General features: G+C 44.4%; 1 non-coding gene across 1 annotated transcript; it reads right to left on the bottom strand.

The window, feature by feature from the left end:
• Positions 1–18,474: 18,474 nt before the first annotated feature.
• On the bottom strand, positions 18,475–18,546 carry TRNAH-GUG (transfer RNA histidin (anticodon GUG)). Its single transcript has one exon. It is a non-coding gene; the product is annotated as a tRNA-His (tRNA).
• Between the last annotated feature and the right edge of the window lie 1,467 nt (positions 18,547–20,013).

A 20,013-nucleotide genomic window follows, 5' to 3' on the forward strand; every position in this document is an offset into this window, starting at 1 on the left:
GAAACCAGTGGAAATGTACCAGCAGACAGATAGATTTGTGAAAATCGCAGAATGCCTGTGGGAGGATTTGGATACCTTATTAGAAATAGTGGTTCCAGCTGATCTGTGGGGGAATGCAAAACATTTGTTGACTGGACACCAAAAGAGCCTCGATGAGATCCAGTTACAGGTGCACCATCTCCTGATGAAATTAAATATTATTACAAAGTGATAGAGTTTTTTTAAATGAGAATTTCTCCTAAAAGTAATGATTGGCAGAAAATCAATAGGACAGCTCAGGAAGAAAAAGGGTCAATACATGTGTATCATGAGAGATTGTTGCAAGCATTTAAACATTACATTGGCACAGAAACAATGAGCCCAAAAGCATGATTAATTTTGTGTTCAGATTTGTTGAAGAGTTGAGACCTGAAATTAGTCAGATGCTTAATAGTCATTTGATTTGCTGGCAAACAAAACTGGTTGATGAAATATTACAGTCTGCTAAATGCTGTAGTGATGAGATTGAAATGAAGCAGAAGAAATTGAATTAAAAGGTGATGGTGATGCAGGTTAAATCGGCACAATCCGGAATGGAGGGACTTTTTCCACAGCAGCAGGGCAACATGCAAGTGATTCAGAACCAGGCAAGAGGTAGAGGTCATGGTGAAAATGGAAATGGAAACTGTGGCATTGATTTGAATACTATTGCTAATCCAGGTGATATGCAGAAAATGAAATGGATGTTATCTTGTCAAGCTTGGGGGGGCCTCAGGCATTAGAAATGGGAGTGTCCAATGGTGGTACAGGAAGGTGTTGGTACGTAGATGAATGAAAACAATCTTTTTACAAATTTGAGAGGACTGAGAATACGGGGTCCTAATTTAAATGTCCAAAATGTGGGTAATCAAATGCGGATTCCTCAGCAAATGCAATGTCCCCGACCGATGCAACAGATACATGTGCCATGTTTTCAGGTGCCACAGTACCAGCAAATTCAGCCCCAAATGCAAATGATACCTAAGCAAATGCAATGTCCCCGACCGATGCAACAGATACATGTGCCATGTTTTCAGGTGCCACAGTACCAGCAAATTCAGCCCCAAATGCAAATGATACCTAAGCAACAAATGCAGATACCTCAAGCTCCAATAGCACAGCAGCAGATGATGCTTCCTCAGCAGAACACAAGTCAAAAGTTAAATCTTAGTAATCAAACAGTACAACAATTCACACTTCACAGTGAGGATGAATCGAATGATGAAGTGATGAGTGAGAGTTCGGGTGAAGAAGAATGTGTGTTAGCAGCTTCATTAGAAGTGGATCAAATGGGTCCTTATGTAAATGGAAAAGTAATGGGTCATGATGTTTCATTCCTAGTTGATACAGGAACTACATGCTAGACAATGACAACTGCAGAAGTCTCTAACATGCCACTTTCTGGGAAAACAGTGCAAATTGTAGGAGTTGCAAATTGATCCCTGGCAAACCTGATTAGTAAACCACTTCCTGTTAAAATTGGCAATTTTGAAGGCTTGCACACATTTGTAGTCTGTGACTCAAGTCCAGTTTCCTTATTGGGAAAAGACCTGTTGTGCAAAACAAAGTGTTTGATTACCTGTACAATTGATGGAATTGCTTTTAAGACGAATATTGATGATAATAAAGATTAATCTATGTAAATTGAATGTGATTCAATTAATGGAGAATTCCCATTGATTAGTTTCTATCTTGCATTTACAGTGCCAGAATTGCCAGCTGATCTACAGGGTACAGTTACATTGAAAGTTTGGGATCTTTCAGGGAAAGACATTGGTCTGATCAAAGTAGTTGAACCAGTTAAAGTCACAGTCAAGCCTAATTCAGTTTTTTTTTTTCAAACTCCACAGTATTATATGGCACCAGATGTAATTTAAGGAGTAATTCCTGTAATTGCAGAATTTGTGAAACAGGGAGTTCTGAAAGTACTGAGAAGCCCATATAATTCTCCCATTATGGGTTTGCAAAAAACAAGTGGGAAATTTAGAATTGCTCAAGATTTGAGGAAAATTAACTATATAGTGGTCAATTGTTGTCCAGTGGTACCAAATCCAGCAATGATTTTGTTTCAGATCCCTTGTGATGCAGAATGGTTCACGGTGGTGGACTTGTCACAAGCATTTTTATCCGTGCCTCTTCATGAGGAAAGTCAATTTATTTTCTGTTTTAAATTCTACAATTGTATATATTGCTGGTGTATAATTCTGCAAGGATTTTCAGAGTCTCCTTCCATATTTAATCAAGTGTTGAAAAAGAATTTGGAATAATTGGAAATGCCTTTTCAATCAGCATTAGTTCAATACATTAATGATCTTTTGGTTGCTTGAAAGACAAAGGAAGCATGCAGGCAAGATATTATTGACTTATTGAATCATTTGGGTGAAAATGGACATAAAGGGCCTGATTATGATTTCTGCAGATGAAAAATCCCATCTGCCAAAATCCCGACAGGTAGGTTGGCACCAGTGTGGCAGTCTCCCCGCCAGGCCCATTACAAGTTTTCTGCTGGGTCAGCGGGCAGAACCTCTGTTTCCGCCTGCTGGCCTAGTGGGAAATGACCTACAGAATTGTCTCTGGCTTGTAACAGAGCCCGGGGCAATGCTGTAGTACGTAGGGTACACCAGCACCCTTTGCCATGTTAACTGTCAGCGAAGCAGACAGTGAACTTTGCGACTGTGCTGGCTGGGGGGGGCCTACCCTGCCCATGCCATGTGCATGGGCAGTGCAGGGGCCCTCTGAACCCCTTCTCTGCCACCCTTTTTATGGCAGTGTTACTGTCATGAAATTGCTGGTGGAAAAGGGGGTCATAATCCATGTGCAGTGCTGCCCTGGTGGATTAGGACCACCGCAACTGCCAGACCGTTGGGACGACTAATCCTGGTGGTGCTGGTGGTCCGACCAAGAGATGCGGTCATAATGTGGCACTCGGACTGCTTCATTGGTGGCAGTTGGACCGTCACAGTGAGTCTGGCGGCCAGTAGACCACCTGACTCGTAATAATGCCCAAAGTGTCCCCAGCAAAAGTACAGTACTATTAGAAAGAAGTGAAATATGTGGGACATCAAATAGAAAAGGATGCATGGAATGTTTCCAGTGAACAAGTTACAGCTATTAAACAAAAGAATCCTTCAGTTACACAAAGAGATGTCAGGATGTTTCTGGAAATGGTGAGTTACTATTGCCAATGGATTCCCTGTTTTTCTGTTGATTTAAAGCTATTGTAGAGACTGACTCACAAAAATATAAATTGCACTGTGCCATTTGATGAAGCCTGCATGAAAGCTTTAACTGAGCTGAGAGAGAGTTTGCACAGATCACCAGCTTTGGCAATGCCTAATTACACAAAACCATTTATGTTGTTTTGTCGTGAACGTGATTTCTGTGCTCTTTCAGTTTTTACCCTGGTACATGGTGTTGTAAATCGCCCTGTAGCATATTTTTTGCTGGTACTTTGGACCCAGTCGCAGCAGCTTTACCTGGTCCTTTGCAGACAATGGCAGCTGTTATATTGAGCCTCACTCAGGACCTCATTATGAGTTTGGCGGTTCGAGGACCGCCACCGTAGAGGTGGTGGTAGCAGCGCCACAGGCCTGCCAGAGAAGACTGCCATATTATGACCATTGCTTTGTACCCAATGGGACACAGAGAATACACCGCCAGTACTGCCAGAGTGGACAGACCGCCACGGCCGGTGGCAGGCATCTCCAGTCCGGTGGGGACCATGTTACCGGCAAGCATATTATGAGGTTGCACACCACCAGGATTTCCAGCACGGTCATACCGCCACCAAAACCCTGGCGGAAGAGAACAGTATAAAAGGAGACACTCCCTTTCAGGAACACAGTCCTGTCTGGAGCCACCATGGAACAAGAACTTGAAGTATTTCCATTGCTCCTAATCGTCCTATCACTCCAGAACCAGTGACTGAAATGAAGACAACAACCGTAAGTAAACCCACCTAGTACACACTGAAGGGAAAGGCATTAGTGCACACACATACACACACACACAATACACACATCCGGGATGGCTAGCAATGGCCATAAATGCAAACTAACACACGTACCAACACACATACACACACCAACATACACACATGCACACACAAACTAGAAACTTGCCATCCACACATCACCCCATCACACACATCACCACCAATGTCTAAACCAAACATACACAGAGATTGACCTTAGGAGGTAATAGCCTCCTCAATGAGGGCAGCAGGGCTGACTGGGACAGGGGCAGAGGTGCCTGCAGCGAGGGATATGCCCACCCTCCTCGGTGAGAGGGCATGGGCAACTTGGTGGAAGGCAACAGGGAGGATGGTACTGGTAAGGGGGGTGGTGGACAAGGATGGTGCTGGGCTGGTCCCAGATGGGTCCGCCACCACTAGGAAGCTTCCATTGGAGGAGGAATCCATAGATGATGTAGATGATCCTGTCCTCCTGTGGCACCCCCCTGGCCCTCCATCCCTCTGGTCCCCTTGGCTCTGCTGGTGTCAGCCTCCTGGTTCCTGTGGGCTGCTGCTTCCCTACTCGCCGGTGCCCCTTCTCCTTTCGCTGATGATGCGGATGCACACGAAGACAGAGGAGGAGAGGGAGTGAGGGCAAGAGAGAAAGTTAGGGTGGAAAAGGATCAGTACCAACCTACCATCAACACAGATCAACATGTATATCTCTCCAATTACATAATGACATTGTATACCATTACAATGACACTGCATTTCAGATAATACACATTGTGAATTGCATGATGCAACACTCATAAACGAGCTGTTGTGGGAATATTTTGACTTAGTGAATTGCAAAGCAGCATTGTGATTGCCATGACAATGTCATGCATGAAATGTAAACAATAAGGTTAGACTCTAGGGACTCCGCAGGAGACTTATCACATCTACTACCATACCATAGGTGGAAAGGCTAGACCACAGAATGATAGCTGATACTATAGAGTTTGCTGTGTTATTTGCACACTTGGAGTCACGTGTAGCAGAATACCATGGTTGGTTCCCTACACATGTCCTAGACTCTTAGGTCAACATATTTCCGCTTGGTAAGGAATCATGTCCAAAATACTGTCCCATTGAGGCCATCTATGTTGTGGAGCCCTGATGCCCCCCCCCCCCCAATCAGTCCATGGCAGCTACTGTGAAAGATAGGGTAGCCTCAGTCATAGTGGGAGACACATACTGATGTGATAGCACTTACACCTGAGGCACATCAATGCAGATGGAAGAACCTGGTCTGACACAATACGTACGGTGTCGACGTTCACCCAACCATCGAACTTGTCCATTGGATATACACTAACAGCATAGTATTGCCACACATGACCGATTCAGAGCCTGTCAGGGTGACTGTTACCTATTGTCGATGTGCATCTACCACTGATCACATGCACACCTGCCCATAAGTAAGCCACACAAACAAAGCCTATCATGTGGGACCCTATACTTACCCTCTTATGGCTGCCGTGCTCCCCTCAAGCACCCATCTACCACAGGGTAGGCCACTGCCAAAATGGGGGCCATTAGGGGGGTCAGGGTCCGACGGGCACCTCTCCGTCGTTGGGAGGATGTCCCTAGCTGGGCCTCAGCAGTCTTCTAGGCCCAGCATATCAGGTCCTTCTACTCCTTTTTTCAGTGGGTGCTCTGCCGGCTATGGAACCTTAGGGTCCACAATTACTTTGCAATGGCATGCCATATCACCTTCTTGATGGGCGCTGACCTGTATGGGTGACACAGACAGAAGGAAAATGTCATTTAGAGGGGCAAAACATCAGCAGCAGTGGACTACTCACATCATACACATCACATACCCACACTAATGTGTCCTCATGGCACAAACACATTTACTACATGGCCCCTGCATGCATCCTCTCCCTGTGCGGCATGGAAACACCTTACAGCCTCACACACCCCCATCACACAGGCCAATGGAATTGACTCAGACGATTATGAATTTATAATGCAGTTATTGAGAAGTCGTCCTCCACTATATGCAGCACAGGAGACAAGTCCGGGTACAAGTACACGTTTAAGTGCTCTACTACCAGTTGTATTAGGACAGAGTCAAATACAGGTTGCAACTAACATTCCTACTATTACTGTAACTCAGACACCTATTATTTAGACCATAGGACAGTCTGTAGTTTATCGTACAATTCCTGTTGTAAATTCTGCACCAAGCATGACAGTACCAGTGGTACCATCATCACAAATATCACTGATTTACCAGAAACCAGTGCTGTTTCAGATGGAATTTACACCTAATTCAATGGCTCCAGTGCAAGTTGAGACATTGCCAAGGAATACACCTGCAACAATATCACAGCCGAGTTCTTCAATGCTGTCACGTCAGAGTTCTGGAGTAATTTACTCGAAAAATCAGAATGTTCGCTCAAGTCCAGAAGCATTAACAGTACCTGTTAGTATTGGTCCTGTTGTACCATTGTTTGCCTAGGAAAATAATGAGAGTAGTATACAGAATCTTTTCAATTCAAAAGCAGAAATGGAGAGACTCATTGTTACTGCAGGAGTCATGCCTCCAATGAATCAGACTTTTGACAAAGACAGGTCCACTGATTGACTTAAATTATCCCAGGACTTCACAGAATTTGGGAAAGTCAAATTTGAATTCGAATTTGTTTTTGATGACTCCTGAGACTGCATGCATTACTCCACAGAGTGTGCCTAATGTAAATGATAATTTCTCATTACAAGGTTTGACAGCTCAGCAGTTAACAGACTGGCTAGAAATTAGTGGAGCAAAATCAAATGCTGAATGGGGAAATTCTTTGAACCTGGCAAGACATAAATTGGAGTTAAATGAAATGATTGAAGGAACACTTGAAATAAATAGAATTGACTCATACAATGAAGATGAGTTATGTTTCATGTGTAAAAATGTTACAGACAGAGCAGGATTGGTTCATCGGATATTGTCAGAACTTGCAGAGAAATATGACATAGAAATTGATAAATCAAAGCCATTGAAAAGAAGTTATGGATTAGAATTAAATTCAAAAGATATTGAGAACATTAGAATACTGGGAATGAAAATTCATATTAAGGAGTTAATTCAGAACATTCAAACATGGGGCGCATTAGATAAATAGGAAGGCAGATGAGAAAAGAATAGAGATCAGAAGAAAAAGGAGTCTGCAAATTTAAGTGCTGATGCACAACAGAGTGATAATCCAGTAAAGATATTACCAATGAGAGAAATTCATGGAGGGATTTATATACTTTTCACTTGGAACAGAAGTGATATTTTGTCATTTACAAATGACTACCCGAGACTGAGAGTGAAACCAGTGGAAAAGTACCAGCAGACAGATAGATTTGCAAAAATCGCAGAATGCCTGTGGGAGGATTTGGATACCTTATTAGAAATAGTGGTTCCAGCTGATCTGTGGGGGAATGCAAAACATTTGTTGACTGGACACCAAAAGAGCCTCGATGAGATCCAGTTACAGGTGCACCATCTCCTGATGAAATTAAATATTATTACAAAGTGATAGAGTTTTTTTAAATGAGAATTTCTTCTAAAAGTAATGATTGGCAGATAATCAATAGGACAGCTCAGGAAGAAAAAGGGTCAATACATGTGTATCATGAGAGATTGTTGCGAGCATTTAAACGTTTCATTGGCACAGAAACAATGAGCCCAAAGGCATGATTAATTTTGTGTTCAGATTTGTTGAAGAGTTGAGACCTGAAATTAGTCAGATGCTTAATAGTCATTTGATTTGCTGGCAAACAAAACTGGTTGATGAAATATTACAGTCTGCTAAATGCTGTAGTGATGAGATTGAAATGAAGCAGAAGAAATTGAATTAAAAGGTGATGGTGATGCATGTTAAATCGGCACAATCCGGAATGGAGGGACTTTTTCCACAGCAGCAGGGCAACATGCAAGTGTTTCAGAACCAGGCAAGAGGTAGAGGTCATGGTGAAAATGGAAATGGAAACTGTGGCATTGATTTGAATACTATTGCTAATCCAGGTGATATGCAGAAAATGAAATGGATGTTATCTTGTCAAGCTTGGGGGGGCCTCAGGCATTAGAAATGGGAGTGTCCAATGGTGGTACAGGAAGGTGTTGGTACGTAGATGAATGAAAACAATCTTTTTACAAATTTGAGAGGACTGAGAATACGGGGTCCTAATTTAAATGTCCAAAATGTGGGTAATCAAATGCGGATTCCTCAGCAAATGCAAAGTCCCCGACCGATGCAACAGATACTTGTGCCACGTTTTCAGGTGCCACAGTACCAGCAAATTCAGCCCCAAATGCAAATGATACCTAAGCAACAAATGCAGATACCTCAAGCTCCAATAGCACAGCAGCAGATGATGCTTCCTCAGCAGAACACAAGTCAAAAGTTAAATCTTAGTAATCAAACAGTACAACAATTCACACTTCACAGTGAGGATGAATTGAATGATGAAGTGATGAGTGAGAGTTCGGGTGAAGAAGAATGGGTGTTAGCAGCTTCATTAGAAGTGGATCAAATGGGTCCTTATGTAAATGGAAAAGTAATGGGTCATGATGTTTCATTCCTAGTTGATACAGGAACTACATGCTCGACAATGACAACTGCAGAAGTCTCTAACATGCCACTTTCTGGGAAAACAGTGCAAATTGTAGGAGTTGCAAATTGATCCCTGGCAAACCTGATTAGTAAACCACTTCCTGTTAAAATTGGCAATTTTGAAGGCTTGCACACATTTGTAGTCTGTGACTCAAGTCCAGTTTCCTTATTGGGAAAAGACCTGTTGTGCAAAACAAAGTGTTTGATTACCTGTACAATTGATGGAATTGCTTTTAAGACGAATATTGATGATAATAAAGATTAATCTATGTAAATTGAATGTGATTCAATTAATGGAGAATTCCCATTGATTAGTTTCTATCTTGCATTTACAGTGCCAGAATTGCCAACTGATCTACAGGGTACAGTTACATTGAAAGTTTGGGATCTTTCAGGGAAAGACATTTGTCTGATCAAAGTAGTTGAACCAGTTAAAGTCACAGTCAAGCCTAATTCAGTTTTTTTTTTGCAAACTCCACAGTATTATATGGCACCAGATGTAATCTAAGGAGTAATTCCTGTAATTGCAGAATTTGTGAAACAGGGAGTTCTGAAAGTACTGAGAAGCCCATATAATTCTCCCATTATGGGTTTGCAAAAAACAAGTGGGAAATTTAGAATTGCTCAAGATTTGAGGAAAATTAACGATATAGTGGTCAATTGTTGTCCAGTGGTACCAAATCCAGCAATGATTTTGTTTCATATCCCTTGTGATGCAGAATGGTTCACGGTGGTGGACTTGTCACAAGCATTTTTATCCGTGCCTCTTCATGAGGAAAGTCAATTTATTTTCTGTTTTAAATTCTACAATTGTATATATTGCTGGTGTAGAATTCTGCAAGGATTTTCAGAGTCTCCTTCCATATTTAATCAAGTGTTGAAAAAGAATTAGGAATAATTGGAAATGCCTTTTCAATCAGCATTAGTTCAATACATTAATGATCTTTTGGTTGCTTGAAAGACAAAGGAAGCATGCAGGCAAGATATTATTGACTTATTGAATCATTTGGGTGAAAATGGACATAAAGGGCCTGATTATAATTTCAGCAGATGAAAAATCCCATCTGCCAAAATCCAGACAGGTAGGTTGGCACCAGTGTGGCAGCCTCCCCGCCAGGCCCATTACAAGTTTTCTGCTGGGTCAGCGGGCAGAACCTCTGTTTCCGCCTGCTGGCCCAGTGGGAAATGACCTACAGAATTGTCTCTGGCTTGTAACAGAGCCCGGGGCAATGCTGTAGTACGTAGGGTACACCAGCACCCTTTGCCATGTTCACTGTCAGCGAAGCAGACAGTGAACTTTGCGACTGTGCTGGCCGGGGGGGGCCTACCCTGCCCATGCCATGTGCATGGGCAGTGCAGGGGCCCTCTGAACCCCTTCTCTGCCACCCTTTTTATGGCAGTGTTACTGTCATGAAATTGCTGGTGGAAAAGGGGGTCATAAACCATGTGCAGTGCTGCCTTGGTGGATTAGGACCACTGCAACTGCCAGACCGTTGGGACGACTAATCCTGGTGGTGCTGGTGGTCCGACCAAGAGATGCGGTCATAATGTGGCACTCGGACTGCTTCATTGGTGGCAGTTGGACCGTCACAGTGAGTCTGGCGGCCAGTAGACCACCTGACTCGTAATAATGCCCAAAGTGTCCCCAGCAAAAGTACAGTACTATTAGAAAGAAGTGAAATATGTGGGACATCAAATAGAAAAGGATGCATGGAATGTTTCCAGTGAACAAGTTACAGCTATTGAACAAAAGAATCCTTCAGTTACACAAAGAGATGTCAGGATGTTTCTGGAAATGGTGAGTTATTATTGCCAATGGAATCCCTGTTTTTCTGTTGATTTAAAGCTATTGTAGAGACTGACCCACAAAAATATAAATTGCACTGTGCCATTTGATGAAGCCTGCATGAAAGCTTTAACTGAGCTGAGAGAGAGTTTGCACAGATCACCAGCGTTGGCAATGCCTAATTACACAAAAGCATTTATGTTGTTTTGTCGTGAACGTGATTTCTGTGCTCTTTCAGTTTTTACCCTGGTACATGGTGTTGTAAATCGCCCTGTAGCATATTTTTTGCTGGTACTTTGGACCCAGTCGCAGCAGCTTTACCTGGTCCTTTGCAGACAATGGCAGCTGTTGTATTGAGCCTCACTCAGGACCTCATTATGAGTTTGGCGGTTCGAGGACCGCCACCGTAGAGGTGGTGGTAGCAGCGCCACAGGCCTGCCAGAGAAGACTGCCATATTATGACCATTGCTGTGTACCCAATGGGACACAGAGAATAGACCGCCAGTACTGCCAGGGTGGACAGACCGCCACGGCCGGTGGCAGGCATCTCCAGTCCGGTGGGGACCATGTTACCGGCAAGCATATTATGAGGTTGCACACCGCCAGGATTTCCAGCACGGTCAGACCGCCACCAAAACCCTGGCGGAAGAGAACAGTATAAAAGGAGACACTCCCTTTCAGGAACACAGTCCTGTCTGGAGCCACCATGGAACAAGAACTTGAAGTATTTCCATTGCTCCTAATCGTCCTATCACTCCAGAACCAGTGACTGTAATGAAGACAACAACCGTAAGTAAACCCACCTAGTACACACTGAAGGGAAAGGCATTAGTGCACACACATACACACACACACAATACACACATCCGGGATGGCTAGCAATGGCCATAAATGCAAACTAACACCCGTACCAACACACATACACACACCAACATACACACATGCACACACAAACTAGAAACGTGCCATCCACACATCACCCCATCACACACATCACCACCAATGTCTAAACCAAACATACACAGAGATTGACCTTAGGAGGTAATAGCCTCCTCAATGAGGGCAGCAGGGCTGACTGGGACAGGGGCAGAGGTGCCTGCAGCGAGGGATATGCCCACCCTCCTCGGTAAGAGGGCATGGGCAACTTGGTGGAAGGCAACAGGGAGGATGGTACTGGTAAGGGGGGTGGTGGGCAAGGATGGTGCTGGGCTGGTCCCAGATGGGTCCGCCACCACTAGGTAGCTTCCATTGGAGGAGGAATCCATAGATGATGTAGATGATCCTGTCCCCCTGTGGCACCCCCCTGGCCCTCCATCCCTCTGGTCCCCTTGGCTCTGCTGGTGTCAGCCTCCTGGTTCCTGTGGGCTGCTGCTTCCCTACTAGCCGGTGCCCCTTCTCCTTTCGCTGATGATGCGGATGCACACGAAGACAGAGGAGGAGAGGGAGTGAGGGCAAGAGAGAAAGTTAGGGTGGAAAAGGATCAGTACCAACCTACCATCAACACAGATCAACATGTATATCTCTCCAATTACATAATGACATTGTATACCATTACAATGACACTGCATTTCAGATAATACACATTGTGAATTGCATGATGCAACACTCATAAATGAGCTGTTGTGGGAATATTTTGACTTAGTGAATTGCAAAGCAGCATTGTGATTGCCACGACAATGTCATGCATGAAATGTAAACAATAAGGTTAGACTCTAGGGACTCCGCAGGAGACTTATCACATCTACTACCATACCATAGGTGGAAAGGCTAGACCACAGAATGATAGCTGATACTATAGAGTTTGCTGTGTTATTTGCACACTTGGAGTCACGTGTAGCAGAATACCATGGTTGGTTCCCTACACATGTCCTAGACTCTTAGGTCAACATATTTCCGCTTGGTAAGGAATCATGTCCAAAATACTGTCCCATTGAGGCCATCTATGTTGTGGAGCCCTGATGCCCCCCCCCAATCAGTCCATGGCAGCTACTGTGAAAGATAGGGTAGCCTCAGTCATAGTGGGAGACACATACTGATGTGATAGCACTTACACCTGAGGCACATCAATGCAGATGGAAGAACCTGGTCTGACACAATACGTACGGTGTCGACGTTCACCCAACCATCGAAATTGTCCACTGGATATACACTAACAGCATAGTATTGCCACACATGACCGATTCAGAGCCTGGCAGGGTGACTGTTACCTATTGTCGATGTGCATCTACCACTGATCACATGCACACCTGCCCATAAGTAAGCCACACAAACAAAGCCTATCATGTGGGACCCTATACTTACCCTCTTTTGGCTGCCGTGCTCCCCTCAAGCACCCATCTACCACAGGGTAGGCCACTGCCAAAATGGGGGCCATTAGGGGGGTCAGGGTCCGACGGGCACCTCTCCGTCGTTGGGAGGATGTCCCTAGCTGGGCCTCAGCAGTCTTCTAGGCCCAGCATATCAGGTCCTTCTACTCCTTTTTTTCAGTGGGTGCTCTGCCGGCTATGGAACCTGAGGGTCCACAATTACTTTGCAATGGCATGCCATATCACCTTCTTGATGGGCGCTGACCTGTATGGGTGACACAGACAGAAGGAAAATGTCATTTAGAGGGGCAAAACATCAGCAGCAGTGGACTACTCACATCATACACATCACATAACCACACTAATGTGTCCTCATGGCACAAACACATTTACTACATGGCCCCTGCATGCATCCTCTCCCTGTGTGGCGTGGAAACACCTTACAGCCTCACACACCCCCAACACACAGGCCAATGGAATTGGGCTCACCTGCTCCTCTGGTGCCCATACAGCTGTCCATACAGGGGTAGGACCCCGTCCACAAGCTTCTCCAGCACCTCCTTGGTGAAGACTGGGGCCCTATCTCCTGCAGGACATGGTATGGTGGCTCCCAGGGACAGGACACAGGAGCTCACGTAGAGGAGGTCTTGCTTACACGAGTGTCAGGAGTCACGTGAGCTAGGCGGCAGAAAACAGCAGTTACAGCTGGCGCTTACATGACTGTCAATGCTGGCGGTGATCATCAGTGGCTTCATTCCCCCATAGGCAGCAATGTGATCCAATGAAGATCACGTTGCTGTTGAGACCACCTACTGCCATGACGACATACATCAGCGGTGTTAGGTCACTTCCATATGTCCAGTGGATGTCGGGCAGGTGGCTGCCAATTTAGGCACATATGATGGATTGTAAAGAAACAATAAGTGTGTCATGCTAGACATATGTGCCGAATGCAGTGTAGGTCTATGTTCAGCCAACATGGCTGGGCACATGAATGTGAATATCAAGCCACAGTGGTGTACGATGAGTGGGTCTCAAATCCAGGGCATGAGCAGCGGCTCGGTACCTCTTAGGTGGTATAACTGTATGAGGCGGTGGCATTTCTACATACGTGTGATTGTGGTGAACAAATATGCAGCTCTTACACAGACCATTGGACATGTGATGTGCGTGACATGCTGTTGGCCATGCCCTGTGGCGGGCAGAAGGTTGGTATACATGGGTCCTCTACATGGCCACATTGGCATGTGGTGACTATTCGGGTCTGTCACAAGTGTTTGGTGTGTTCATCAAGGGTTGTGTTATCTAGCATGTGTTGAGTGGTCGTAAAGTTGTCTAATCTCTCCTCTCAATTATAGATATCCGGTATTGGGGAGAATGAGACATGCACCAGTGTACTGCCTCCTAGTGGACCTTTCAAGCCTGAGGGGCAACACATCATCCAGAACTATCATCTGAATTGTAACACCATAATGAAACTATGTACCCAGTTGGAGCCAGATCTATTATCTGCTATTTATAATCCCTAAACCATCCCTCTCACAGTACAGGTCTTGTCTGTGCTACACTTCCTTGCCTCAGGCTCTTTCCAGATTACAGTGGGTTTGGCAGCAGGGATGTCACTGCCAATGTTCAGTCTTGTGTTGACAGATGTACTATCTGCTTTACTGAAACACATGGACAGTGTCAACATCAGGCCAGTGCGCACTCTACGGGCGACGTAATTCAAAAAGCCAATCCTTATGCAATGTAATAATTCATGCATTGTGTGTTGATGCAGTATGTTAACCTTTTGCATTGCAGAGATTTATCTTAAAATATCATAAATGCTGTTTGCAACGTATTGTTAATTTTCAAGGCTTTGCTGCAGGATTACAGAGTGTGGTTAGGGTGTGGTCCCTATTCTGAGCCCTTCTAGAATCCTTTCCTGCAGTCTGGCTGGGTGTGGTATGTGGGCAGGGTCTGGGACTATTTAAGGGACCCAGCCCAGCTCCACGTGCTCACTATTCAGAGGTCCCAGTGCAGAGCAGCAGCATTTTCCTGAGCTCCTGTTGCGGATGCCTACCTAGGCTTTTCCAGACCCCGTCCTCATTATCTTGGTGATCCTCATGAGGTCAAGTTAGGCCCGACTCCGTTTTCAGAAATATTCGAGTTTTGGGCCTTTTGGTTAATCTTGTGTGCAACTGTTTTCTTGGCATTTAACTCTTGCAGTTCAGGTCGGCAGTGTGCGCGATTGTATCTTGGCATTTAAACCTTGATGGTTGAATCGGCAACAGTGTGTGCAGGTCATTCTTGGCAATTAACCCTTGCAGTTCAGATCAGCAGTGTGCGCGATCGTATCTTGCCATTTAGACCTTGATGGTTGAATCGGCAACCGGGTGCACGATTCATTCATGGCAATTAACTCTTGCAGCTTAGATCGGCAGAGTGCGCGATCGTATCTTGGCATTTACACCTTGATGGTTGAATCAGCAACAGTGTGCGTGATTCATTCTTGGCAATTAACCCTTGCAGCTCAGATCGCCAGAGTGCGCGATCGTATCTTGGCATTTAAACCTTGATGGTTGAATCGGCAACAGTGTGCGCAATTCATTCTTGGCAATTAACCCTTGCACCTTAGATCGGCAGAATGCAGGATCATGTCTTGCCATTTGAATTTTGATGGTTGAACCGACAACAGTGTGCACGATTCATTCTTGGTATGTAACCCTTGCAGTTCTGATCGGCAGAGTGTGCGATCACTCCTAGACATTTAAATCCTGATGGTTGAATCAGCAGCAGTGTGCGTGATTCATTCTTGGCATTTATCCCTTGTGTTTCAGATGGGCAGAGTGCACGATCATTTCTAGGAATTGAAATCTTGATGCATAGTTGGTTTCAAAGTGCATAATAACTTCTAGACAATTGAATCCTGAAATTCAAAACAGAGTGTGATCTTGTAGTATCATTCATAAGTCTATTGAAGTTCATTCATGAAAACTAATGTGTTCACTGATTCTTGTTATAATGTAGGTGCTATTCCAAGAACTAACTTGAGAAAGTTCAATGTTGATAGTATAAGATGTTATTCAAAAACGCTCATATGAAAGTTTGCATAATCCTTCTTTATTTTCCAGGTATCCAGAGCTAATAAGGTCATGATATAGAAAAGCTCTTTATCATTAATGTTATCAGTATATAAATATTTGGAACAAGTTTATGAAAGTCAATGTGAATAATCTTGCTATTGTGTTCTTAACTCTTGCTCCCACAGGTCTCCTTCCTCGCTGTTACCAACCTAAAACCCCATGCCCCGCTTGGCCATTCTTTAACTCTGTGGTATGATAGCTAGTAGAGTTTAGAGCTGCCAAGAGGTGGACATATTGGGAACATGCGCAGACCCTGAGGATCCGGTCTCCCTGACAGACAGCTACATCAGGTTCACGCAACATGTGGATTTGCCTACTATTAAGGCTGACTTCTATCACATTGGACACATCCCTCATGCGACTGGGACATAGATGGCACCAACATTGCTTTGGTACCTCCTTGGGCCAATGAACAAGTCTATAGGAACATGAAAAACTACTACTCCATCAATGTACAGGTGGTGTGTCTCACGGACCAGTACATCTCCCAAGTGACGGCCAAGTATCCAGGATCTGTGCATGACTCCTTCCTTCTGAGGAACAGCAATGTCCCACACATGATGGCACAACTACAAAGAGAAAGGGTGTGGCTCATTGGTATGTTTGCAATACGATGCGTGTCACTGTAAAGTCAACTGTCATATAATTCAGCCCTGTGCCTGTACCGGTATCGTGACAGGTCCTACCTTTGTGCATACAGGTGACTTTGGCTATCCTAATCTTCCCTGGCTGCTGGCACCAGTGAGGTACCCTACCACGGATGAGGAACACCATTTAAATGAGGCCCATGGCGAGATAGGCATGTTATTGAAATAACATTTGGGCCCCTGAAGGCCAGATTCAGGTGCCTCCACGTCTCTGGAGGTGTCCTGCGCTGCAGTCCCCTAAAGGTATGCCAGATCATAGTTACCTGCTGTACGCTACACTATCTGGTCCTGAGACAACAGATTCCATTACTGGCTAATGAAGAGGAGGCAACTGGACTAGTGGCTGATTATGGGGACATGAAAATTGATGAGGAGGCTGATGAGGAAGGTGCAGCTGAATCTAAGACTGAGCTGATCACTCATTACTTCTAGTAACATACAGGTATGTTATGTATGTAATGTCAGGTGTATTATTTCCAAACTGCCTTATGATAGTGCTGTTCATGGTCAGGTACATCACTGGAGATGTTCAGTGTAACTATTCCTCAATGTGACTTGTGGCGGGAGACAGAAAGCCTATCAGGAGCTGTCTTACTGATGGAATCGCACTGACATGTGTGGTGAATGCAGATTTGTAGGTTGACAATTCCTATTTACAGGCGTGTGGTGTGTCATTTGTCCTGCATGCTCCTGTGCAGATGTTTTCCCAATTGAAGATTGTGTAGTGTATCTCAATCCCTATTGCAACAGTTGCCTGTGGCATTCATGGACATTGTCCTTTCCTAACAGTAGTAAGTGTAGTTATTTACCCATTTCAGCTGTGATCTGCTGTGTAGTAGTCATATGCTTCCTGATCTTGTGGGTGTGACATTGTCTTCTGTTATCCCCTGTGTAGTTGCAAATTCACACTGTGCACGACAACAATGTAGTGCATATGTGCTGTGGCTCCCACCATGTCTACTATCCTGATGTGAGTCCCTGTCTTGGTCTAGTTGCAGGTTGGTTTTGTGGATCTACTCCTGTGTGTGGCTGGGCTAGTGACTCCATTGCAACTGGAAATTGGACCCTATCTGGTGTAGGGTGTCACCTCTAGGTAATGCCGCTCGCCGCTGTCCATGTGACATCGTTTTGGATGAAGGAGAATAACCACACATAACATTTTGCTGGGATTGACATTCGTACATGTGACAATAAAGACACGAAGACAGTTCCTGTGTTTTATGGTGTTTATTGTCACAAAGTGTGTAAGAGTTGATGAGTGGGGTCATGGTTGGAGTAATAATCAGAGTGGGTGGCCTAGCTGTAGCCAGTACATGTCCAGTATCTAAGGGCCATGTAAAAATGGAGTAATGACATTGAACAGCCATCAGGGTATCTAAGTGGCATACAAGGGAAAATGTTCAGGAGAGGGTCACTTCCTAGCAGTAGGTTTGGTTTTGGAATCTGCTCCTACAGGATGTCTGGATGGATGACCACTTTTCTGTGGGGTTCCTCAACTACAGAGGGTGGGGTGCCAGTTGCCTGCAATTCCCCTGGCAGGGTCTCCATCCCACCAGCTGACGCTGATGTTGATGGATCAGTTATTATCTGGCTATTATCTGGCGAGAAGGTCGCCGTAGGGAGAATACATCATTTTTGTAGGAGCACATGTTTTCCGCTATAGGTAGTGCATTCTTTTTTCATAGGCAGTACATTCTTCTCTTTATTAAGCAGGGCCCTTTTGACTTTAGCTGGCAGAATATTCATATCCTAAGTGGCAGTGATTTCATTCAAACTGTTAATACTAGGATTATTTAAAAATAAAAACAATATCAGAACTGAAATCTATTCCACTAAACGCTTACCAGTCAGGCAACAGGTTAGTTTAAATGTGTTACTTACACTCTATTAAAACAAAATGTGATTGTGTGCACGTAAATTAAATTGATTAAAGTGATTGTATGCATGTAAATAAAAAATGATGCCCAACTGCCGTGACATTGCCACAGCAATGCCGTGACTCGGAATCGAACCGAGGTTGCTGCGGCCACAACGCAGAGTACTAACCACTATACGATCACAGCGAGCTACTAGGGCCCTGTGCAGAATACTTCACTAGCTTTTATAGGTGACACGTATGTCAGAACTGTGTGTCGCTGTTTAATTGAGAGAATGTTTTCACCATCTCTCTGCGTATGTGCTAAAGCGCCTAATGCCCACCTCCCTCTTTTCTTGCTTTTCTTGTGTGGAAGAGCACCAATGATAACACCTAATCGCCGCCTCCCCTACTTGTACCGGAAGCGGCAGATTCACGCACCAGTCTAGTGAGTCCGCATCATTGGTCGGCCAGACACAGTTCTTGGATTCATGCGAACAACCATACTGAAATGAAAACACGTCCGGTCCTGTTTCAAGCGAATGCAGCAAAGCAGTCTCCTTAAATTACATCGAAGATTAAAGGAAACGAGAAAAGAAGCAGGGAGCATTTAAGAGGGGAGGGTAGAGTGCCAAGCCTGGTTGAGTTGGAACTGCATTTATATACCTCTTATTGCCACTGACGAGGCGTCGAAAGAGTATCTTAGGTTTAGGTTGGCTTTATTTCTTGTGAAGTGCCACATAGCTGCACAGGAGCAGTCGCTGTTAAACGTGATGGCGGTAGTTTGTGGTTTTGCTTGAGAGTTTAGCGAAGGGGGAACATCCTCTGCAGCCCCTTGATAACTGAAGAGTAAGGGTGGGACTGAGGGTGCAACACAGACTTGGGTGATGTGGTCCCCGTTTTCTATGCGTTTGAAAACGTTCAGTGCAGCAACTTGTAAGTGGGCTTTCTTATTTACTCCTTCAGCAGGGCTTAAACAAAGGCCGACTAAAAGCGCTATTAGTCCTCTTTTTGTTTGAGTTTAATACTGCATGGAAGTTAATGGAGTTAAACACCTAGACACCGAAGCAATGGAAGAAAACAATGGGACACACCATGTTATCTCTTTTAAGTACCTAAGAGAAGCTAGGATTTAGAGGCAAGTTTGTAACTTTTTTGAGCTTCATATGTAAGAGATCTGCTAGCGCTGTAAAAATGCAAGATTTATCCGCCTGTATGACTAATTACGCAAATATTGATATAAATGGCAAAGATATATTTTTTAAATTCTTTTATAGCACTATTTGTCCCAGTGTATGCTGACAAAGCAGTTTACATCATGCACACATGCACAATAAATTCAGTCTCGGCTTTATCACTGGTGGTGCCCTGTGCGGCAGTCCTTTTTGGCATCCCCCCCATGACCATGTCCTCGAATTCACTCACTAGCACCCACAAATGTGCCCCTCATCTCTCCATAACCCCCTTTTACATGCATTCATTTTTTTTAAAGCGCTGGTAAAGGCTTGCGTTACTGTCAGTCTCAGCTATCCACATAAAATATAGTTCTGTTCTTTGCAGCAGGCATATTAACCCTCTATGCTACTTTATGGCAAGTCACTCTCCACCACCACACACAACCCCCCGATGCAACTGGAGCAAAATATCAACGGATCAACTGATTTCCACCCTCGCC

This window comes from Pleurodeles waltl, chromosome 12 (assembly GCF_031143425.1).
Source record: "Pleurodeles waltl isolate 20211129_DDA chromosome 12, aPleWal1.hap1.20221129, whole genome shotgun sequence".
NCBI classification, from domain to species: domain Eukaryota; kingdom Metazoa; phylum Chordata; class Amphibia; order Caudata; family Salamandridae; genus Pleurodeles; species Pleurodeles waltl.